This window comes from Sarcophilus harrisii, chromosome 2 (genome assembly GCF_902635505.1).
Source record: "Sarcophilus harrisii chromosome 2, mSarHar1.11, whole genome shotgun sequence".
NCBI lineage: Eukaryota > Metazoa > Chordata > Mammalia > Dasyuromorphia > Dasyuridae > Sarcophilus > Sarcophilus harrisii.
The window spans coordinates 347,757,025-347,782,413 of record NC_045427.1 but is presented as its reverse complement, the minus strand read 5'-3'; the positions used below and the strand labels follow the sequence as shown (position 1 = coordinate 347,782,413).

General features: G+C 36.6%; 1 protein-coding gene across 1 annotated transcript in view; it reads right to left on the bottom strand.

Annotated features, from left to right (window-relative positions):
* Positions 1-5,991, bottom strand: part of VDAC1 (voltage dependent anion channel 1) — a 31,747-nt gene extending 25,756 nt beyond the window's left edge. The window contains exon 1 of the mRNA XM_003756463.3: positions 5,886-5,991. The gene's annotated coding sequence lies outside the window, so the exon portion shown is untranslated. The remainder of the gene's footprint in view (positions 1-5,885) is intronic.
* Positions 5,992-25,389: the final 19,398 nt, after the last annotated feature.

Genomic DNA, 25,389 nt, shown 5'->3' with positions numbered 1-25,389 from the left:
ACCTTGACTTCTGCTCATTTCTTTTGTGACAAAAGTACTTTTAGATTAGTCAAGGAACTCCTGGGCTTATAGGAGGAAGCCACGCCTAATGAATCATCTCCAACTGCAATGTGGGCTGTACTTCCAGAGCAAGGAGGAGATAGCTGTAATTATACATACATGTACATACACACATTTTCTCTCTCTCTCTCTCTCTCTCTCTCTCTCTCCTTTCTCATTTGTGAATACCCAAATGGATTAACATTACCAAACAACCTGGGCTGCTCAAATCTATGGGTGAGTGTGGGTGAGGGTGCCTCCCCTTCCAGAATCAACTTAAATTAAAATGAAGGCTGAGCAGGCTGGTTGGTAACCATTGGCATGTTCCAACAGAGGCAGCTGGGATGTGCCTCACCATAAAAGGCTTCCTCACATGCAGGCTGGGGATCATCCAGGCCTGCAGGGAACAGCATCTTCCCATTGCAGACTTCTACACGAGCCACTGAAGAAACCCAATCTGGCAGCGTAGGTCTCCATTTAGTAAGTTCAGCACAGCTAATACCACCTTTACAGACACTCTATGACCTAATCATTCAAGCAGGTCAAGCCTGGGAAAGTCAAGGGGGAAAGGGCAAGACATACTAATGGCTATAAATTTATACAGCCATGAGCCTATAATTGGTCTCATAGTTCTAGAAGGACTATATGATACCGCCCAGAGCCACCAAAAGACCATTCCTTCCACATGAACAATGAATAATTTTGGATAAGATGCTTCTACCTTAAAAACAACTTAGGAGCCAAGAACTAGTAAATACATTTCTGAAAGTTCAATTTATACCATCTGGATAGTTGTCCATAAGGCTGTATGGAGATTTAGACTGAAAGGCTGGAAAGGACTTCACCTTAGTTAAATATCCAAGCCAAGCAAGTTAAATATCTACCATACCAGATAGCTGTACAAATCTTAACCCTTCTAGTGTCTTAGTCCAAAGGAAAAAAAAAAAGCAACCTGCTTAATCATTCCACCTTTCATCTATAAAGATATACTTCAAAGTTAAAATACACCACCTCAGTCTGACATCTTAAGCCCTCTACAATATAGCTCACTCTTAACTTTGTAGTCTAACATAATACTCCCTTTCATCCACTGTCTTCTTGTCAAATTGGTCTGTTAGCTAAATGTTTCCTGCAAATGATATTCCATGGCTAGCTCCATCTCCTTTGCATAGGAGTTTTCCTCACCAAGTCAACTTTCCTCAAGGAATCCCTAACTTCTTTCAAAACATAGTTCATGTACCCTCTACTGTAATGGCCCTTTCCTGAATAGTTTTCTCTCTCCTAAAGTTACTTATGTGTGTATATCTATATGCAAATATAGCTCTATCTGCATACATTGTGATTTCCCTGTAGAATGTAAACTTTGAGAACAAAGATTTTTGTTTGCCTTTAATTCTATAGGACCTGGAATATAGTATGCAGGAGGCACTCTATTTCTTGAACAATGTTCATCTGTCCATGAGGATAATACTTGGAAGGCAAAAACAAAAAAAAGTGAAAAGTACTAGTAATAATAAGCCATTATTTAAAATCATTATTATCCTATCTGATCCTCATAGAAACTTTGTGAGGGAGGCAGCAAAGAGAATATTTTCCCAGTGGAGGAAAGGAAAATAATTTATAATCAATTCAATTATGAACTATCTGATAGTAGGAACTGTCTTATTTCTTTCTTTGACCTCTCTAGTACTTCACTTAGACATTTAAGGTTGATTTGAATACTTGTCAACATCACAGTTTGTATCATTCCTGTGAAACAAGCCAGGGTTTCCCCAATTTCTGATCTCTATTTCTTCATTGTTTGCCAGCAAATATGTCATTCATGCTACCACTGAAACCCTTTTCTGAATAGAGCACATTTTCATGAAAGCTGAATGAAATCAAGAAACAGTCTGAGGACTAAAGTAAAACTGCCTAACTAAGTTGTGGGTCTTTTCTCATAGGCTCATAGATTATTATGTCTATGCAAGAGTCTAGGCCAGGAGTCCTCAAACTACAACTCAAGAGCCAAATACACCTGCAGAATGAACAGAAAGCTAAAAAAAAAAAAAAAAAAAAGGTTTTTTACATTTTTACGTACAATAAAACTTTACAATGTGAAAACTATTCTTAGCCCACAGCTATACATACACAGGCATGAGCCATAGTCTGCAGACTACGGCACCAATCTAAGCTGGGATATACTTTTTTAAAGTTTTAAGGCACTTGGATAACTATTTCAATAATTAGTTTCTTTTGTAATATATGTATTTTATTTCATGCATTCGTTTAAAAACATTATTTTAAAAAGAGACTCCTAGATTTTACCAAATTGCGTGGGGATCCATGACACAAAAAAGTTAAGAAACCATGGTCTCCAGTCCAACTCCAATACAAAGTAAGCTCAGAGATAGAAATGATTTAGGCAGACTCAAACTGTGAGTTATTGACAATTTTGTGAATATGAAGTTCTAATTAACTCCAGCTTTACTTCTTCACCTATAGGGACGACTGGACAAAAATGTGAATCAAGTCACTGTTAAACTCACATTTTCAATAAAATTATATAAGTCAGGCTCACCAATCACTCTGATTTTCAAGTTAATATCATTCTTTTTTTTTTTTTACTCACAGGTTTATAAGACCACATGGAAGAAACTCATGAAAATATGCCTTTCCTGCCTACAAGCCAAATTGTCTGCAAAGAGATGGTCTAGAGGAATTGCAAATATCTAATAATTCACTGGTTTGATATTCTACATTCTAATTTGTCCCTGGATGTGGAACTGCTAGAAGAACACAGAGGGTGAGGCTGACTGATGATGAAGCATCTTCCCCAGGGGTCTCCAAAGAATAAAATGAGACTTCGCACAGGTTTTGCAAGAAATTCTATTAAGATTACAAAACTAAAACATTTAAGTTCAGTTCTGATCAGATTCTGAGAACATTATCATAAAAGATTCAAGCTACTAACAGAGTAAAGCAAAAAATACATTAAACTAGCACTCAGGAGACCTGGATCCTAGTCCCTACTCTGTTGCAAATTTACTGCAAGAAGTTGAGCAAATCACTTACCTTCTGTGTGTAGAAATAATAATACTATGCTATATGATCAGATTAAGAAAAGAACAAGTTGGGGGAAAGGAAATATAGGCAAAGGAACTTTAAAACTTGAATGCTTGGTTTTAAGATGATTCAACTGAAAGATGCCAGGCCATCTAGGGTGGTTGAAAGATTTGCAAGTATACAAGAAATTTGGGAGAATAAAAAACCCAAACTCACTAGCCTCTTCCAAGTATAAGTTCCCCCACTTTGGCTGGGGTCTAGGAAAGCCAAGGGAATTGGTGTTTCACTTTATTCAGAGATAATGTCAGGCTGGGGGGAAAATGTCACCTATTTGTGAACAAAATTTGAATTCTTGGCATCATATTCAAAAGTATACATTTAATCTTTGTTGGCTATTCTCAGAACTAAGGAAAACTCCTTCACCCCTCTAAGTCAGGACTGATAACCAAAGACTCGTGGTGAATCATGGATCTTGCCATGGATCTTCAAAAACTCTGAAGAGGGTTATGTATCACTAGATCACTAACACTACAATTTGAGGAAGTATTCATAGAATCATGGAGTGTAAGAGTAGAAAGGGATCTTAAAGGTAACAAAATCCAATGCCCTGGCTGAGGTCCAGAGAGGGCACTTGTTCAAGGTCATAAAATGGGCCAGTGTTAAGTCCAGACTAATTTAAAGAAGGTAGATTTTCTTTCAATATTTCTTACCACAACCACAAATATGTAAATTAATTTGACCAAACAATTCATTTTAAATTTTCTATTGAAAAGATATTTGGAATAGAGGCCAGAAGTATTTTTTTAAGTGCACCAGGCATTCATCTACACACCCTTCTTTTTTGCACTTATTTTTTTCTTTCTTACATTAGTTATTTGTGTAAAACTCTTTTTCTCCTTAGATTGTTAACATTATTGACAATAACCTCGTTTTATATTGGTCTTTGTATCCCCAGTGCCAAGCAGAGGATCTTGAGGGGGAGATACATACATACACACACAAGGAAGCACTGAGAGCCACCAAGGTTAAAATTCCTCTAGGAGACACCAAAAGAGTTTTTATTTTTAAATGCCTTTCAAAGTACTTTTTGGGGCTTTTAGCAATTCTAACAGCTGCAGCCCAAAGGCCAGAGCTACTCCTCCCAACAACCCAGCAGATATCAATCTAATAGGTTATCTTCATTAAACAGGGGTGGGAGAAGGGAAGGGATGGGGGAGAAGGGAAGGATGAGGGAGGGGAGAAGAAGGGATGGGGAGGGGGAGAAGGGAAGGGATGGGGAGGGGGAGAAGGGAAGGGATGGGGAGGGGGAGAAGGGAAGGGATGGGGAGGGGGGAGAAGGGAAGGGATGGGGGGGGGGAGAAGGGAAGGGATGGGGAGGGGGGGGAGAAGGGAAGGGATGGGGAGGGGGGAGAAGGGAAGGGATGGGGGAGAAGGGAAGGGATGGGGAGGGGGGGGGAGAAGGGAAGGGGAGAATGTGGCTTTGAGTAGTTATTTCCCCTAGAACATTTCTCCCTCCTCCAGTTATATGCTTGAGTGAACCAGTAGAAGTGCTAGTAACTATGTAACTACTTCATAAAGCTAGAAAATGCTAGAATATTTAGATGAGTAAATCTTCTCTGGTAATTCTAGGAACTTGTTTGAAATTTTTAAAAAATCACATTAGGCCCAAGAAGGACAAGATTTTGATAAAGCAAATAGCCCTGCATAGCGAGCCAGGCTGGAAGATTTAGTCCTACTCAGAACAGACAGTGTGACCTTGGGCCAATTTTCTTTTTCCTTCTTGGGCCTCAGTTTCATCATCTGGGACCAAAGTGGGAGTTAAAACCGATTATCTCTAGGAACCTTTTTCTCTCTAACACAGTATACAGTATTCCAATTTCCGGAGGTGGAATTGCACCCGGTCTCGCTGAAGGCCATGTGGCCTGCTGTCTGTGAGGCTGTAGTGATTGGGCCCCTGTCATGTGCCGCTGCTACTCAGGAACAGCCTAAGAGAAACCCAGGCCAACCTAACACTAATTAATTCTAAAGCATATTTCAATCCAAGGAGAGCCGAACAGTGGGGGATAGTGTGCAAACAATATAGGGAAACGAGGGGTCTCTTCCACCAGGTGCTCTGAGTAACGGAATATTACTAGCAACAGAGGCCAAGTGCAGGTCGATCTGGGGTACCCGCGGCTGGGGATGTGCAAGAAAGGGGAAGCAACACGGTGAGAGCGCGGTGATCCAGGGAAGGCCTGGCTGGCAGCAAGGTCCGCACACGAGGCCCCGCAGCTCCCCGGCGGGAAGGTCACGTCCCCAGCAGCGCGGCGTAGCGCCGCGCCTGGGCCTGCCACCTTTCTTCCTCTCCACTGCGGACCCCTACTCCGACAGTCCCATTGGGGGTCACTCGGACCACACGGGCAAGACTGAGTGAGTCAAAAAACGGGGCGCCCGCATGGGCTCCTCCCTAACCCACCCCCAGCCTAGGCGGCGGTTCCCAAGAGGGTACAGCACGGTCAGTCTGGTTCAGGCACTGCACCCCCATTCGTTCCCCACAACCCCAGTAGCCCAGTCGGGTGGAGCTAGATTGTGCCTGGCTAGGCTGGGCTGAGCTGAGCTGAGATATGCCTGCAGCTCGCGCCTCAGATTGAGACTCTAGGCCAGCTATAGGGTCAGGGGCCCAAGTAGCCACAGCAAAAGCTCCGCACAAAACCAAGCAGCCTCCCCGGGTCAGTACCCCAGCACTCACGCCTCCGGGCCACGAGAGAAAGATACTTAATGGGAATAGAAGAAAATGGGGGAAAGGGGGGGGGGTCCCCTACCTTCTCCCAGCGGACACAGCAGGACCAGCAGCAGGCGACCGACACAGAGGCAAAGGGGCGGCAGCTGCTGCGGGGGATTGGGGCGGGGCGCGGACCACGGCGGCGGCGCGGACCCGCCCCCGGGTGCAGGCTCCTCTGGGCTCCGACTCAGTCTCCTCCCCCTCTTCCATTTTTTCTTTCCCGCCTCCCTTCCCTCCTCCCATCCCCACCCTTTGCTTCCCTTCCCCCTTCTCCCTTTCCTTTCCCCATCTGTCCCCTGACTCCTGTGGCCTATTAGAATGGCTTCTTTTCGATGTGTATGCATTTATGTACCTGCCCTTGTCCGTATGTGTCTTTCTACTCTGCTCCCATTTCCACAGCATTATGCAATTCACAGAGGACTTTCTTCACTCACAATCCCCTGTAGAGGATTGGCAAGGATTATTATCCTCCAATTTATAGATTAAGTTCAGAGAAATTGAATGTCTTCCCCCAAGGTTTCAAAGCTGGTGAGTGGCAGTCTTTTTTCTCCAATCCAATTCTCGGATCAAATATTCTGTAGTCCAAATAATGCTTTTTTTTTTTTAACCACACCAAACTGCCTCTGTTATTCAGCAATGTACTAAAGTTATCCTAGACCCACAAACTTAGATCCAAAATAAATCAGTCTCTGAATGAACAGAGAAAAAGCAATAGGTTGAAAGTCACTATTCAATTCTGAATTCTGTTATTTGCTTGCCTTATATGACATTGGACAAATCACTAAACCTCACTAGGCCCTAGTTTCAACTTGAGTAAAAGTGGAGATTTGGCCTAGATGATCCCTAAGGTTCTTTCTAGCTTTAAATCTGAAAGAAAGGAATATGGTTTTTCCAGGAGGCTTTCAAGATTCTGAGTCTTGATCTGTGTGTTTTGTTCTTTGACAATTTAATGTGCTCCTGCTCCCTTTGGAAACCAAATTAAGTTGTGCTGCTCTTGGTGCATCTGAGGACAAATAAAATAATCATAAATGTGATCAATCATTATTATGTCCTCCTGCAGCATATGCTTTTCTTATTTCTCTGTGCTTCACCAAATTCTGACTTCATATACCCTGTGATTAAGGAGACACTTGAGTTCCTTATCCTATAGAGCGTTGAAGAACTAGATTTTTCATAACATAAAATTGGTTAGGGCCATTGAATCATCATGGACATTGAGCCAGAAACCATTGTTCTGCCTTTGGGCTCTAATTTGAGAAATGGTCAATAAATCCTTCTTTGTCTAGTGAGGCTTTTTTTAGGTCCTTCAGGTTCTGAAGAATAATCATGTCCCAGGATTTAAGATATGAATGTAGAGAGTATAGGGGATAACAACAATAATAACTTGTATTTTATATTTCCTTATAGTAACTAATAATGGGGGGGGGGGGGTGAGAGGGAAGAAACCCAAAACTCAGTATCAAAATATAATAAGCAGGTTCCCTAAACAAAGATAAAATAAAAGACAGTCCATGCCACATGGAATCACAATCATAGATATATCTAAAGTACATCATTTTGTCCTTTTAGGCAGAAAATATCTTTACAATGTATCTTCCATCTAATGCAAGAAGTAGAAATAGTATCTCTTCTTTGTTCTGACAGATATAACGTTTCTAGTTTCTATCCTAGCTCCTTATTACTCAATCACAGATTTCCAGGGAAGAAGAGGCATTAGAGATTTCTTAGTTCACCCTTCTCATTTGATGATTGTGAAGCTAAAACACTGAGGGGACTAACACTCAAAAACAGAGTTAGTTGGGACTAGAACTCAGGTCTCTTGCTTCTTGGTCACTTTGTTTTTCTTGTAAATAGTATTTTTTTTCAATTATATGTAAGATTTTAAATTCAAATTTTTCTTTCCCCCTATCTTCCTTCCTCCCTCTCCAAAATGACAAGTAATCTGATATAGGTTATATATATGCAATCATAAATAAACATTTCCACATTAGTTACATTGTAAAAGAAGAAACAGAACAAAGGGACAAAAACCACTTCCCAAAAAGTGAAAATAAGTGTGCTTCAATCTACTTTCAGACTCCTTAGTTTTTTCTTTGGATATGGATAGCATTTTACCAGGAGTCTTTTGAAATTGTCTTAAATCATTGTAATTGCTGAGAAGAGCTAATTCTATCAAAGTTAATGTTAATCTATACAATGTTGCTATTACTGTATACAATGTTCTCCTTGTTCTACTCATTTCCCTCAGCATCAATTCATGTGAGTCTTTCCATGTTTTTCTGAAATCCACCTACTCATCATTTCTTAGAGCACAATAATATTCCATTAATAGAACCTCAACTTGGACAGCCATCTCCCAATGGATGGGCATCCTCACAATTTCCATTTCTTTGTCCCCTTAAAGATCAACAGGAAATAAAGAAAAAAGTCTTTTCTGTGGCAATCTTAATTCTTTGGCCTCTAGGCACTGCTTAAAGCTGAAATAAAATTTCTATATCTTAAAGTGTTGTGTGAAATATAGCATGGTGTAGTGGAAATAGCAGTGTCCTTGGTATGATAAAACCTGGGTTTGAAGCTTACTAGCTTATTAGCCTGGGCTTCAGGTTTTTTCTCTGTAAAATAGTGATAATTAAATTTGCAATGCCTGCCTCATGCCTTCCAAGAGTATTAGAAAAATACTTTATAAATGTTAATGTACCTATAACAGAAGTGGACTGGCTTAATCACTTCCAAAAAACACCATGGACAAGGAGAACTTTTTTTTTTAATATCATGGATTTCTAGTCCATGACTTCTTTCATTACCCAGACTGACTCTAGCTCAAATCAGCTATGGGCAAGACCCTTCCTTTCTGGGGAATCTTTATTGTTTTAGGATCTGAGCGATTAAACTGAGCTAATACATGTACATCAATTGGTTGGTTTAGATACTCAATTATAGTGCAGGACTTCCTGATTTGGAACCAGACGACTAATCCTTGACTTAATACTTTCAAGTATTCTCTCAAAATAGTTTCCTCCATCATCTATAAAAGAATTAGAACAGATTGTCTTTATCATCATTTCCTTCTCCGCATCTTATAAGCAATAAAATAAAATAAAGCATAAAATAAAATCATAGTATAGTTACAAAAATAGTTTTTAACCTCATAGCCTTCTTGAAAGGATATTAGAGACTACCTGGAATTCTCAGAATACACTTTAAAAAGTACTGTCTCACATTATACTGCCTCTTTGAAAAAGTGACTTAAATTTGAGTTTAAATGAACATAGACTTTCAAAAATAAAAATTATGAATGTTTATGGACTAATTGTATACATATAAAACTCAGATCAGTTTTTTGAAAATTGGAAATTAGGCATCTGACTACACCTAACATCATATACTAAGATAAGGTCAAAATGGATTCATGATTTAGACATAAAGAGTGATATTATAAGCAAATTAGAAGAACAAAGGATAGTCTACCTCTCAGATCTGTGGAAAAGAGAGGAATTTGTGGCCAAAGAAGAACTGGAGATCATTATTGAATACAAAATAACCGTTTTAAATTGCTCTAATGCTTAGGAATTTAGTGATTTTGTCACTGCTTTAATTCAACCAAATATACTCAACATACTCAAATGAATCTGTGATATCATGAAAATTTGTGAGTTGTCTTGCATGATACAACTAGAAATCCATCTATGCCTGAGAGTCTCATCCATTGGTATACATAACCTTTGGCTTACTTGATCAATGGATTGAGAAGGCTGATAAAGACAACTCCAGACTAAAATTTAAGGACATCTGTAAAATCTCAAAAAATATGATGGAATTTTATAGCCTATATCATCTCATAAACCAAGCAGAAGAAAATTTTAAGTAAACTTTTAAATAATAGGAGGTAATGATTTTTTAATAAAAGGCTAATTCTTGATCTTATTCATAGGTTGAAGTATTTGTGTTTGTTGCTATTTGTTCAATTCATAATTTTTAAAAAAACAACATTATTTTGTGATTTCTACCTGTTGTTCCTAGTTCTGCCCGGCCAAGCAGAGCAAGTCTAATGCCTCTTCCTCAAGATAATTCTTCAAATGCTTGAAGAGAATAGTTTGTTTTTCCCTTAAGTTTTCTCTTCTGCACACTAAATATTCCTAATTTCTTTTGATTGATTCTTGTATGCCATTGTGTTAAGACACTCAAACTTAATTTCTATAATCCTATTAATTATATCACTTTCTTCAGGAATTAATTCTACTCAGAGAATAATGACCTCTGTCTCATACCTCACACAAAGACTTTGCTTTATAACTCTAATGTGCTTATTATACAGTATTATGGGTTAAAGCCATCTGTATTGATAGCTAATCATCCTCCTAAACTGTAAATTCCATTTAGTACTAAGATCATGCCTTGTCAAAAACCTTATCCCAGTGCTACATAAATAGTATATAGGAATGAATAAGAACCTAAAAGGTCTTTGAAGTGCTAAGCAAATATAAGAGATTAAAATACTTGATCAGAAAATTTCTAGATAATCTGAAAAGACCTGCATAGGATCTAGATATTCCAAAAATATATGTTCAAAGATAAATAGCTGGAATAGGGAAGAAAGGACCACTATGGCTAACCCTGGAAGATTCTTTTTAACTTGGGGGCGGGAGGAGCAATGTTTAGATATCAAGAAGTTAAAAGACACCATGGGCTCCTTTAGGAAATTGACTTTCAACAAGTGTGTTCAGAGTAAAAATTTAATTCAAAGATATTCAAATGTCTTTGAATACTGATCTGCTATCTGAACATGTCAGAGATTATATGCCACTATACTCCCATCCAAAGAATTTGTAGGGGAGATCACCTCCACATGTCATCCATGTAAGATATATTTTGCTTGCATTTGCCAGTGACCATGTCTTTGTGAATATAAGTGTAAATTAAAAGTAATTTAATTACTATGAGGGCAGGAACTTTTTTTTTCTTTCTATCCTCAGAAGCAGAATTGCTGCCACTCTCCCCAACCCCTTTCCACAATGAATCATCCATTTATTAATGTATCAAAATCTTTTTTAAATATCATCTTAATATTCTCCTGCTTTAGAATGAGAACATTGTCCCACTACTTTACTCTATCCCCATTTCTGCTCAGATAAATTGTTTTTATCAAACTTATTTTACAAGTAGGAGATATTGAAGCTTATAGAGTGAAACCAGTGTCACATGTGTACTTAGCAGAAGAGCTAGCCATAGTAGACAAATCTCCAGGCTCTCAAGTCATGATATTAAACATTGAATTATCATAGTATAGTTACAAAAATAGTTTTTAACCTCATAGCCTTCTTGAAAGGATATTAGAGACTACCTGGAATTCTCAGAATACACTTTAAAAAGTACTGTCTCACATTATACTGCCTCTTAGAAAAAGTGACTTAAATTTGAGTTTAAATGAACATAGACTTTCAAAAATAAAAATTATGAATGTTTATGGACTAATTGTATACATATAAAACTCAGATCAGTTTTTTAGTGCCTCTTCAACCAGCTACCTTCCTGAGCCAAGACCCAGTAACAGTAGAGTAGAATAAATGGTTCTCCTCAGTGTTCCAATTTAGTAGCTAGCTAGTCAGATTGAAATAGAACCAGCCCCAGGACAATTATATACTCAGTCCTAAGAGATAGAGTAGTCAATCACTGGAATAGGTTAGGTTCACAGTGCAAAATAATCAATAACTATAGTAATCTAGTTTTTTTGACAAATCCAAAGACCCCAGTTTTGGGGATAAGAACTCACTATTAGACAAAAACTGCTGAGAAAATTGGAAATTAGGCATCTGACTACACCTAACATCATATACTAAGATAAGGTCAAAATGGTTTCATGATTTAAACATAGAGTGATATTATAAGCAAGTTAGAAGAACAAAGAATATTCTACCTCTCAGATCTGTGGAAAAGATAGGAATTTGTGGCCAAAAAAGAGCTAGAGTACATTATGGAATACAAAATGGATCATTTTGATCATATTAAGTTAAAAAGTTTTTATACAAACAAAATCAGTGCAGGAAGACAAGATTAGAAGGGAAACAATAAACTGGGGGAAAAAAATTTTACCTTCAAGGGTTCTGACAAAGGCCTCATTTCTAGAACATATAGAGAAATTGACTCAAACTTATAAGAATTCAAACCATTCTCCAGTTGATAAGTGGTCAAAGAATATGAATGGACAATTTTAAGACGAAGAAATTAAAACCATTTCTACTCTTATGAAAAAGTGCTCTAAATCACCATTGATCAGCAAATTAAGACAACTCTGAGGTACCACTACACACCTCTCAGAGTGGCTAAGATGACAGGAAAAGATAATGATGAATTTTGGAGGCAATGTGGGAAGACTAAGACACTAATATATTGTTGTTGGAGTTATGAAGTGATTCAATCATTATGGAGAACAATTTGAAACTATGCCCAAAAGGATATCAAACTGCACATACCCTTTGATCCAACAGCTTCTCTATTAGGCTTGCATCCCAAAGAGATCATAAAGGAAGGAAAGGGACTCAAATGTGCAAAAATGTTTGTAGCAGCCCTTTTTGTAGTGGTAAGAAACTGTAAACTGAGCGATGCCCATCAGTTGGAGAATGGCTGAATAAGTTATGGTATATGAATGTTTTTTTTTAATTTCTATTTTTTTTTTATTATAGTAACTTTTTATTGACAGAATCCATGCCAGAGTAATTTTTTTTACAACATTATCCCTTGCACTCACTTCTGTTCCGATTTTTCCCTCCCACCCTCCACTCCCTCCCCTAGATGGCAAGCAGTCCTATATATGTTGAATATGTCCTAGTATATCCTAGATACAACGTATGTGTGCAGATCCAAACAGTTTTCTTGTTGCACGGGGAGAATTGGATTCAGAAGGTAGAAGTAACCCGGGAAGAAAAACAAAAATGCAAACAGTTTACATTCATTTCCCAGTGTTTTTATTTCCTTTGGGTGTAGCTGCTTCTGTCCATCATTGATCAATTGAAACTGAATTAGGTCTCTTTGTCAAAGAAATCCGCTTCCATCACATTACATCTTCATACAGTATCATTGTTGATGTATATAATGATCTCTTGGTTCTGCTCATTTCATTTAGCATCAGTTCATGTAATTCTCTCCAAGCTTCTCTGTATTCATCTTGCTGGTCATTTCTTACAGAACGATAATATTCCATAACATTCATATACCACAATTTACCCAACCATTCCCCAATTGATGGGCAGCCACTCAGTTTCCAGCTTCTAGCCACTACAAACAGGGCTGCCACAAACATTTTGGCACATACAGGTTCCTTTCCCTTCTTTAGTATCTCCTTGGGGTATAAGCCCAGTAGAAACACTGCTGGATCAAAGGGTATGCACAATTTGATAACTTTTTGGGCATAATTCCAGATTGCTCTCCAGAATGGTTGGATTCGTTCACAGCTCCACCAACAATGTATCAGTGTCTCAGTTTTCCCACATCCCCTCCAACACTCATCATTATTTTTTCCTGTCATCTTAACCAATCTGACAGGTGTGTAGTAGTATCTCAGAGTTGTCTTAATTTGCATTTCTCTGATTAATAATGATTTGGAACACTCTTTCATATGAGTGGTAATGATTTTAATTTCATCATCTGAAAATTGTCTGTTCATATCCTTTGACCATTTATCAATTGAGAATGGCTTGGTTTCTATAAATTAGAGTCAGCTTCTATATATTTTGGAAATGAGGCCGTTATCAGAACCTTTAACTGTGAAGATAGCTCCCAGTTTGTTGCTTCCTTCTAATCTTGTTTACATTAGTTTTGTTTGTACAGACGCTTTTTAATTTGATGTAATCAAAATTTTCTATTTTGTGATCAATAATGGTCTCTAGTTCGTCTTTAGTCACAAATTTCTTCCTCTTCCACAAGTCTGAGAGATAATGGTATATGAATGTTATGGAATATTATTCTTCTATAAGAAACAATCAGCAGAATGATTGCAGAAATGCCTGGAGAGACTTACATGAACTGATGCTAAGTGAAATAAGCAGAACCAGGAGAACATCGTACACGGCAACAACAAGATTATACAAAGATCAATTCTGATGGATGTGTCTCTTTTCAACAATGAGATGATTGAGGCTAATTCCAATGATCTTGTGATGAAGAGAGTCATCTACACCCAAAGAGAGGACTATGGGAACTGAGTGTGGATCACAACATAGCATTTTCACTCTTTTTGTTGTTGTTGTTTGCTTGCATTTTGTTTTCTTTCTCATTTTTTTTCCTTTTTGATCTTATTTTTCTTGTGCAGCACGATAATTGTATTAATATGTATAGAAGAATTGCACAGAATATATTTGATTATTTGCTTTCTGGGGAGGGGATGGAGGGAAAAGGGTGGGGGGGAGATTTGAAACACAAGGTTTTGCAAGAGTCAGTGTTGAAAAATTATCCATCGGGGGCGGAGCCAAGATGGCGGAGAAGACACACGCGACTTTCTAAGCTCTTCTCTTACCCTCTTTATCAATATTATATCGAGCCTCAAAAATAGTCTTGACTGCTACAATTTGTAAAGATAAGAAGTAGAACAACCACCGTCAAGAAAATCTGCAGTCTCGCCAAAAAAGGTTGGTTCCGGGGCCAGGGGGGAGATCGGCTCAGACAGGGAGAGAAATTAGGTTCCGAGGAGAGTCTCAAACCGAGGGTGAAAGCACAGATCTCAGCACAAGCGCGCAGCCCCAACCCGCAGTAAGGGCTTTTCCTTGGGGCAGTTGTGATCCTGCACGGCAGGAGGACGAGCTCGGTTAGCCTCCAATCTGCACAGTGGGAGCTCGCTTAGCCATAGAGCTTTTCCAGGGCCGATTTGGTATTGGGCAGAGACACTGGGGCAGAGTTCCGGGCGGTCTGCGGTCGCGCCAGCTGCTAACACTCACAGTCCCACAAGAGGTCCTGCCTGGGCAGTGACACTTCACCACTTAGTCTCCAGCCTAGGGCAATCGATAATCCACCAGCCCTACTAAGCCATTTGATAGCTCGCCAGTGCTGGAATCCACTCCTGTTGGGGAAGGGAAAACTCACCGAGCACTCCCATACCTCGGAGCCGGAAATCTTAAATCTTTCCTGCTCTGCAGAGGAAGCTGTAACCCCTTGCTCTAGGAGACCACCCTAAAGGCTTTAAACATGAATAAAAAGATGAAAAGAACGATCGACAGCTTCTATGCAGAAAAGAGCAGGTCAGCAAACCTGAAGAGACCTCAAACAGCAAAATGCATCAGACTGTCCTCTTTTACATATCGCTCTCATAGAAGAGACCATTAAAAGTCTCAAAGAGAGTTAGAAGATAAATGGGAAAGGAAAGAGAAGCCTTAAAGAGAGCAACAACTTCCTGAAATACGAATTGAAAAGTTAAAAATTCCAGGAAGTGCAAATTGGTGAATTGGAAAAATAAAAAATCACAGGAAAGTAAGAATTGTGAATTGAAAAATAAAGAATTCACTAGAAAGTAGGATCTGTGAATTGGAAAAAATAATTCACTAAAAAAAAATTAGTGAAATGGAAAAAATTCCACAGACCAAAACAATACATTCAAAACTCAATTGGACATATACAGAAAGAAGTAAAAAGCTAATGAAGAAAAATAATTTTTAAAAATTAGAACTGAACAAATTGAAACTAATGATGCATTGAGACAGCAAGAATCAGTCAAGCAAAACCAAAAATGACAAACTGGAAAACCATGAATTATCTACTTGTAAATGACAGACTTGGAAAATAGATCTAGAGAGATAATCTGAGGATTATTGACTTCCGAAAACTATGATGAAAAAAAAGAGCCTAGATACTATTTTACAAGAAATCATCAAAGAGAACTGCCCAGATGTATAGAATCAGAAGGTAAAATAGGCATTGAAAGAATTCATCGAACACCTTCTGAAAGAAACCCTAAAATAAAACCCCATGGAATATTGTGGCAAAATTTCAGAACTATCAGATTAAGGAAAAATTTTACAAGCAGCCAAAACCATTTAAATACTCGAGGTGCCACAATAAGGATCACCCAAGATCTGGCTGCCTCTACATTAAAGGAAAGAAGGCCTGGAATATGATATTCGAAAGGCACAAGAACGTGGATGCAGCCAAGAATAAACTACCCAGCTAGTTGAGCATTTTCTTCCAGGGAAGAAGATGGACATTTAATGAAATAAATGAATTCCATTTGTTTCTGAAGAAAACCAGAACTAAACAAAAATTTGATCTCCAAGAAAGAACTCAAGAGATGCAGAAAAGGTAAAATAACTCTTGAGAATTGTATTTCTGTTGTGATATACAAAAAAATACATGTAAAATTTGATAGTACTGATATAACATAAAAAAAAAGGGAAGTAGATATGGAAAAGGGATGATGGCAGAATAAGGTGGGAAGGAGGGATAAAAGAGGGAAACCACATCCCACAAAGAGGCTAAGGAAACTTATCATTCTGAGGGAATTTAGAGAGGGGAGGAACATTGTGTGAATCTTACTCTCATCAGAGTTGGCTCAAAGGAAAAATAATTGACATTTGTTTTAGAGAAAATTCTCTCTCGCTCATTAAAACGGGGAGAGGAAAAGGGAAAGAAAAGAGTAATAAGGGAAGAAAGGGGAAAGACTCAAAGGGGGAGGGAGGGATTATAAAGAGGATAAGTATCGTGAACAAGAGGGGTACATAAGTTTGGGGAAAGAGGGCTGGGGGAGGCAAGAATAAGTAAAGCACAATCTGGGGGTTATTAGATCAGGAATACAGATTTAGTAATTTAACCGTAAATGTGAATGGGATGAACTCCCAAAAGAGGAGGCAGATAGCAGACTGGATCAAAAGTCGAACCCTCATATATGTTGTTTAAGAGAAACATTTAAAGCAGGGGATACATATGAGTAAAGGTAAAAGGCTGAGCAAAATCTATTATGCTCAGGTGAAGTCAAAAGAGGGTAGCCTATCCTATCTCAGATCACAAAAGTAAAATTGGATCTAATTAAAAGAGATAAGGAAGGAAACTACATCCTTAAAGGGTAGCATAAACAACGAAGCAATATCAATATTAAACATATATGCACCAAGTGGTATGGCACCTAGCTTCCTAAAGGAGAAGTTAAGAGAGTTGCAAGAAGAAATAGACAACAAAACTGTAATAGTAGGAGATCTCAACCTGCACCTCAGAATTAGACAAATCAAACCACAAAACAAATAAGAAAGAAATTAAAGAAGTAAACAGAATATTAGAAAATTAGGTATATTGATCTTGGAGAAAATTGAATGGAGATAGAAGGAATATACTTTCTTCTCAGCAGTTCATGGAACCTATTCAAAAATTGACCATATATTAGGACATAAAGACTCAAATTAAATGCAAGAAAGCAGAAATAGTAAATGCTTTCTTTCAGATCATGATGCAATAAAACTACATTCAACAAAAAATTAGGGGAAATAGACCAAAAAGTAATTGGAAACTAAACAATCTCATCTTAAAGAATGATTAGTGAAGCAGCAAATTATAGATACAATTAATTTCACTAAGATAATGACAATGATGAGACATCATACCAAAATTTGTGGGATGCAGCAAAGCGGTAATAAGAGGGAATTTTATATCCTTAGAGGCTTACTTGAATAAAACAGAGAAAGAAAAGATTAATGAATTGGGCTTGCAACTAAAAAAACTAAAAAAGGACCAAATTAAAAACCCCCAATCAAATACTAAATTGAAATTTAAAATTAAAAGGAGAAATTAAAAATATTGAAAGTAAAAATCTATTGAACTAATTAATAAAACTAAGAGTTGGTTCTATGAAAAGCCAATAAAATAGATAAGCCTTTGTAAATCTGATTAAAAAAAGGAGGGAGGAAATGAAATTAGTAGTCTTAAAATGAAAAGGAGAACTTTCCACCAAGGAAGAGGAAATTAGAGAAATAATAAGGAGTTATTTTGCTCAACTTTATGCCAATAAATTTGATAACCTAAGTGAAATGGATGACTACCTCCAAAAAATATAGACTTCCCAGATTAACAGAGGAGGAAGTAATTGTTGAATAGTCCCATTTCAGAAAAAGAAATAGAACAGGCAATTAAACAACTCCCTAAGAAAACTCTAGGACCAGATGGATTTAATGAATTTTACCAAACATTTAAAGAACAACTGGCCTAATGCTATATAAATTATTTGATAAAATAGGGAATGAAGGAGTCCTACCAAATTCCTTCTATGACTACAGACATGGTACTGATACCCAAACCAGGTAGGCTGAAAACAGAGAAAGAAAATTATAGACCAATCTCCTAATGAATATTGATGCTAAAATCTAAATAAGATATTAGCAAAAGACTAGAAAATCATCTCCAAGATAATACACTATGATCAAGTAGGATTTATACCAGGAATGCAGGTGGTTCAATATTAGGAAAACTATCAATATAATTGGCCATGTTAATAACCAAATTAACAAAACCATATGATCATCTCAATAGATGCAGAAAAAGCATTTGATAAAATCCAACATCCATTCCTATTAAAAACACTTGAGAGATAGGAATAAATGGACTTTTCCTTAAAATAATCAGCAGCATCTATTTAAAACCATCAGTAAGCATCATATGTAATGGAGACAAACTGCAACCATTCCCAATAAGATCTGGAGTGAAACAAGGTTGCCACTATCACCATTACTATTTAATATTGTATTAGAAACGCTAGCTATAGATAAGAGCTGAGAAAGAGATTAAAGGAATAAGAATAGGCAATGAGGAAGCCAAATTATCACTCTTGCTCGATGACATGATGGTATACTTGAGAACCCCAGAGATTCTAGCAAAAGTTATTAGAAATAATCCACAACTTTAGCAAAGTTGTGGTTATAAAATAAACCCACATAAGTCATCAGCATTCTTATATATCACTAACAAAATCCAACAGTCAGAGTTACAAAGAGAAATTCCATTTAAAGTAACTACTGATAATATAAAATATTTAGGAATCTATCTGCCAAGGAAAATCAGAAACTTTATGAGCAAAATTACAGACCACTTTTCACACAAATTAAGTCTGATCTAACCAATTGAAAAATATTAAATGCTCTTGGATAGGGCGAGCAAATATAATAAAGATGACAATATTACCTAAACTAATCTATTTATTTAGCGCCATACCAATCAGACTCCCAAAAACTATTTTAATGACCTAGAAAAATAACAACAAAGTTCATATGGAAAACAAAAGGTCAAGAATTTCAAGGGAATTAATGAAAAAAATCAAATGATGGTGGCTTAGCTGTACCAGATCTAAAATTATATTATAGAGCAGCAGTTACCAAAACTATTTGGTATTGGCTAAGGAATAGATTAGTTGATCAGTGGAATAGATTGGGTTCAAGGGACAAAACAGTCAACAATATAGCAACCTAGTCTTGACAAACCCAAAGATCCCAGCTTTTGGGATAAGAACTTACTGTTTGATAAAAATTGTGGAAAATTGGAAACTAATATGGCAGAAACTAGGCATTGATCCATACTTAACGCTGTACACCAAGATAAGGTCAAAATGGGTTCATGACCTAGCATAAAGAATGAAATTATTAATAAATTAGAGAACACAGGATAGTTTACCTCTCAGACCTGTGGAAGGGGAAGGTCTTTATGACCAAAGAGAACTAGAGATCATTACTGATCACAAAAGAAAATTGATTATACCAAACTGAAAAGTTTTTGTACAAACAAAACTAATGCAGACAAGATTAGAAGGGAAGCATAAACTGGGAAAATATTTTTACAGTCAAAGGTTCTGATAAAGGCCCTCATTTCCAAAATATATAGAGAATTAACTCTAATTTATAAAAATCAAGCCATTCTCCAATTGAAAATGGTCAGGATATGAACAGACAATTTCAGATGAAGAAATTGAAACTATTTTAGTCATAGAAAGATGCTCCAAGTCATTATTAATCAGAGAAATGCAAATTAAGACAACTCTAAGACACTACTACACACCTGTCAGATTGGCTAAGATGACAGGAAAAAATAATGATGATTGTTGGAGGGGATGCGGAAAAACTGGGACATTGATGCATTGTTGGTGGAGTTGTGAACGAGTCCAACCATTTTGAGAGTAGTTTGAACTATGCTCAAAAAGTTATCAAACTGTGCATACCCTTTGATCCAGCAGTGTTACTACTGGGATTATATCCCAAAGAGATTATAAAGAAGGGAAAGGGACCTGTATGTGCACGAATGTTTGTGGCAGCCCTTTTGTAGTGGCTAGAAACTGGAAACTGAATGGATGTCCATCAGTTGGAGAATGGCTGAATAAATTGTGGTATATGAAAATTATGGAATATTACTGTTCTGTAAGAAATGACCAACAGGATGATTTCAGAAAGGCCTGGAGAGACTTACACGAACTGATGCTGAGGAAATGAGCAGACCAGGAGATCATTATATACTTCAACAACAATACTAGATGATGACCAGTTCTGATGGATCAGCCACCTCAGCAACGAGATCAACCAAATCATTTCTAATGGAGCAGTAATGAACTGAGCTAGCTATGCCCAGAAAAATAACCTGGGAGATGACTAAAACCATACATTAAATTCAATCCTATATTTATGCACACATGCATTTTTGATTTCTTCACAAGCTAATTGTACAATAATTCAGAGTCTGATTCTTTTGTACAGCAAAACAATGTTTTGGTCATGTATACTTATTGTGTATCTAAGTTATATTTTAATATATTTAACATCTACTGGTCATCCTGCCATCTTAGGGAGGGGGGTAAGAGGTGAAAAATTGGAACAAGAGGTTTGGCAATTGTTAATGCTGTAAAGTTACCCATGTATAAATCCTGTAAATAAAAGGCTATTAAATAAAAAAAAATAAAAAAAAAATAAAAATTATCCATGCATATGTTTTGAAAATAAAGTTTTAATCAAAAAAAATTATATACTCAGCCCTAACTAGATCATGATTGTCTGTCAAATCTGCTGTTGGGCAAACAAAGAAAATTAAACCCACCATAATGGGAGTTGAGGATGAGGGAATAAGGAAAAGACAGACAAAACTGGTAATCATTATAGTCATTGTAATGGCATTTTAAAAGGCAGTTCCAGGGAGAAGCCTGTAGTATAGATTCAAAGCTAGAAGAGTCCTTTTGGGGCATCTAGTGTGGGACATGAAACAAAACTTACTACCAATAAGATAAAATCAATTCAGCCAAATGTATTTCAAATTGCTCTATATAGAAATCATTAATTTTATTACCTTTGGCATTTTATATTAATCACATCTAAAATCCACATTGGAATTATCAAGTATGGAGTAATTATATTCAATTAAAGAAATAATAATTATAATAGTCAACATCTACATAGTGCCTGCCATATGCCAATCACTGTGTAAAACACTTCACAGTCACTATATCATTTTGATGCTCATAATAGCCGTGGATATCATTATTATTTTTCTCTAAAGATCAAATTGACTAGAAAACTGAAGCAAATAGATAAGCTAATTTACTTAAGATTACACAGGTAATAAATTTCTACAACAGTGGAGTGTAACATGTTTCCCTGCATATTTCCAGCATCTTTTTCCCAGAACTTTTCTTTGAAAATCTGATCTGAGATGAGATAGCATTAGAGAGTGAGGGTTTTCTGAGTTGGGGGTGTCACAGAAGATCTCTCAACTGGGGTGAGTGATAGTATAACATATTTAGGAATCTATCTGCCAAGGGAAAATCAGAAACTTTATGAGAAAAACTACAAAACACTTTCCACACAAATTAAGTCTGATCTAACTAACTGGAAAAATATTAAATGCTCAACTGGGGTGAGTGAGACTCAGGAGGTTTCTAATTTTAAATTTATTTTCTCTTTTTATAGTCAGAGGTGGCTATGAAATGCAAATCATATGCCTATTTATTTTTCATCATTCTGGAACTACTTTCAAGATAATTGTCTCCCTTTATAACATTAAAATAATAGGTCTATAAATATACAGAGAAAACAATACCTAACTGCTATTTATCCCTAAAATTTTTACAAAATTTTATTCTTATGTTTTCGCTAAATCAAATTCTATAGAGTAGTACCCCAAAACTCACTAAGAAATTTCAACATATGATGCTAGGTGAAAATGATTAAGCTTCATACTCCTTAATCTCCAACATTTACTCAAATGAATTTAGCAGTTCTGTGAGTTTTTATTATATGACTTTATTTCTGTAATTCCAACATGGCAAAGGCTAAATTGATAGGAAGAAGAATTGTATCTTGCTGAGGTTTTTTCTTCTTTTCTTATAATCCAATGTCCTACTGAAAGCCTAAAGAGGAAATTAGTTCTGCTTCAAGATATAAACAAGAGATAACTGCTTCAAGTATAAAGCTTCATTAATCTTTCCCAGCATTCAAAACTCTTTGACTATAGATTTTTCCTTTTTTTTTTCCTGGCTGGTTGCATTTTACCTTTGAAAATCTTACATTTTACAAAAGCACAGAGAAAACTATAAGATATAGAAATAAAACTTTTTCATTATTCTATTCATTATATTTTTTCAATGATGATAAGAACTGAATGAGCTAAAAACAAATTATCATTTGAATTTGCTACAGATTAATGTCAGATGTCACATATCTTAATTCCTTACCATTTATTCATTTCTGTAATTATTGGGAATATCCCTTAGTCCCATGCTATCAAAACTCTATCCAAGAAAGAACCTGCAGGCATCTTAATATTATTGAAACCCATCTTCTGCCATGACTTCTGAAAAATCCAAAACTTAACTGTAGACCACCTCATTGCATGGAATGAACCAAGCTGAAACTTAAACTTCTCCAATCCCTAGGACAATTCCAAATTTTCCCAGTCTCAGAAGCAAACCTAATTTAACCCTAAACTTCTCCAAACTCTGGGGCAAACCTAAAACTTCCCCCAGGGGAATAAAACAATCTTAAATTCCCCTCTTTGGGAGGAACTCCTATCCTAGGGAGAAAGGAGCCTAAAAAATCCAAATCTAAATTCCCCCAATCCCTGGGGCAATTATCAATCCTTAAATTAAAAAATCAAAACAATACCCTGAACCTTATCCAAGCTCAGAAGAAAATGAATTCAACTTCAGAAAGAGATCCCACAAAGAAAACCCCAAGGAACATTGTTGCAAACCTTCAGAACTACAATCTCAAGGAAAAAATATTGCAAGTTTCCAGACACAAACAATTCAAATATCAAGGAAAAACACTCAGGATTACCAAGGAGCTGACAGATTCTACAATAAAGAAACAGAGGGTCTGGAATACCATACTCTGGAAGGCATCTTTCAGGGGAGGTGGTGAATCTTCAATGAAATAAGAGACTTTCAATAATTTCTACTGAAAAAAAAAAAAAAACAGAAATAAACTGAAAATGAATTGAAAGCAGGAGTCACTTCTGGAAACAGCCTTCTGGAGGGGGGTGGGGGAAGAGGGGGGAAGGAAAAAGGTCCCTCAGTGAGAAATTAACCAGAGCTCTCTAGGGAAATTTTTCGTCTGGGATCCAAACCCTGAATCAACTTAGCATTGAAAAAAACTCATTTAGAATTAATAATTAAGAGATCATTAATAAATTGGTGAAAGCAGTTTCAGTTGAATGATGAGAATGGAAACCATACTACAAAGAGTTAAAAAGAGTAAAAAGAGAAAAGAAAGTGGCTGCAACAGTTGTATATGACCACAAGAAAACCACACAAAAGAGGCAAGATATAATGATCATTCAAGTAAGAAAGATTATACACTATAACCAGGTTGGATTTGTACCAGGAATGGAGGGTTGATTCAGCATAAGGAATACTAAAAATATAATAGACGTGTTAAGAAAATAAAAAAAATATGACATTATCAATAGATTGAAAACACTTTTGAAAAAATCCAGGGAGGATTCCGGTCAGATCATGGAATAAGGCACAAAATTACCTGGTTCTCCTAAATTCCCCCACAACAATGTAAAATAATGCCTTAAAATAAACTTTGAGCCTCAGAAATAATTACAAGTCAGGGTAAAGCATATCACCACCTAAGACAAATTGGAAATTAGGAAAGACTGGAAGAAGAGAAGTTAGAGAAGGTTTGATTCAATTGAAGTACAAATAGCTCTGGGCAGTTACCAACAAATCAACAAAAAACAAGCCAGAAGGGCAATTATGTCAGGTGGTAGCCTCAGCTTCAGGAACTTTCACCACATACAGAGATAATTCAGGGGTTAGTAAATCAAAAGGAAAATTGCACCGCTGGCCTTAAGTATGCTGATCTGACAGAGAGAGTCCCAGGTTCTGGATAAAGAAGAATAAGCACATGTTGGTGAGTGCAGTCACAGAGGGTAGGGACTATACTGGCTGAGGACACTCAGGGAGTCCCTGGTTTTGGTTTCAGGATAGAGAGGTGAACTATAGCTTGAAGATGTGGGAGGGGTCAGTGTTACAAGAGGCCCTATTATGCCTCAGAAATGAAGAGGGATGCCTGATTTCAGCCCCTAGGTAGAGCTCAGAAAACCATAGTACAAACAACCTGAAGCTTGAGATATTATTCTCCACACTTCAGAAATAGAATCTGACTTTAACACAAATTTAACCCAAGAAATAAGCCACTTTTAAAATCTGAATAAGCAAAAGAGAAAAGACTCAAACATAGATAAATACTATAGTGACAGAGAAAATATAGGTTCAAACTCAGAAGAAGAAAATAAAGTTAAAACACCTACTAATATCTCAAAGAAAAAACCAAAATAGTCACAAAACCAAAAAAGGGTTTTTGAAAGTTTAAAAAGAACTTTAAAAATCAAATGAGAGAGGTTGAAAAAAATTAGGGGGGATAATAAGAGAAAAATAACAAGAGAAAATTGTGAAAACTGTGAAAAAAAAGTTAATCAAAAAAGAGATCCAAAAACTTACAGAAGAAAATAACTCCTTAAAAAAATAAAATTGGGCAAGTGGAACTTAATGACATCTTAAGACCTCAAAAAATAATAAAATGAAATAAAAAGAAGAGAATAAGAAACATCTCATTAGAGAAATAACTGATCTGGAAAACAGATTGAGGAAAAACAATATAAGAATCATTGTATTATTTTAAAGTTATAATCAAAAAAGATTCTACATACTATATACTTCAAGAGATTATTATGGAAAATTGCCCTGGAGTTTTAAAAATGAGGGAAATATAGAAATAGAAAAGAAAATCCATTTATTACCACCTGAAAGAGATCCCAAGATGAAAACTCATAGGAACAGCATAACAAAGTTTCAAAGCTCCCAGTTCAAAGAGATAATATTACAAGCAACTAGGAAAAAAAATTTAAACACTGTGGATCCTTAGTTGTTGGCATAACATAGGATTCAGTAGCTTCAATGTTAAAAGACTGAAGGTAATGAAACAATAAATTTCCAAGAGCAAAGGAACTGGGCTTGCAACCAAAAATAACTTCTTCAGTGAAGTTGCATGTTATCCTGAATAGAGGGGGAAATAAATATTTAATGAGCTAAAAAAAACTTT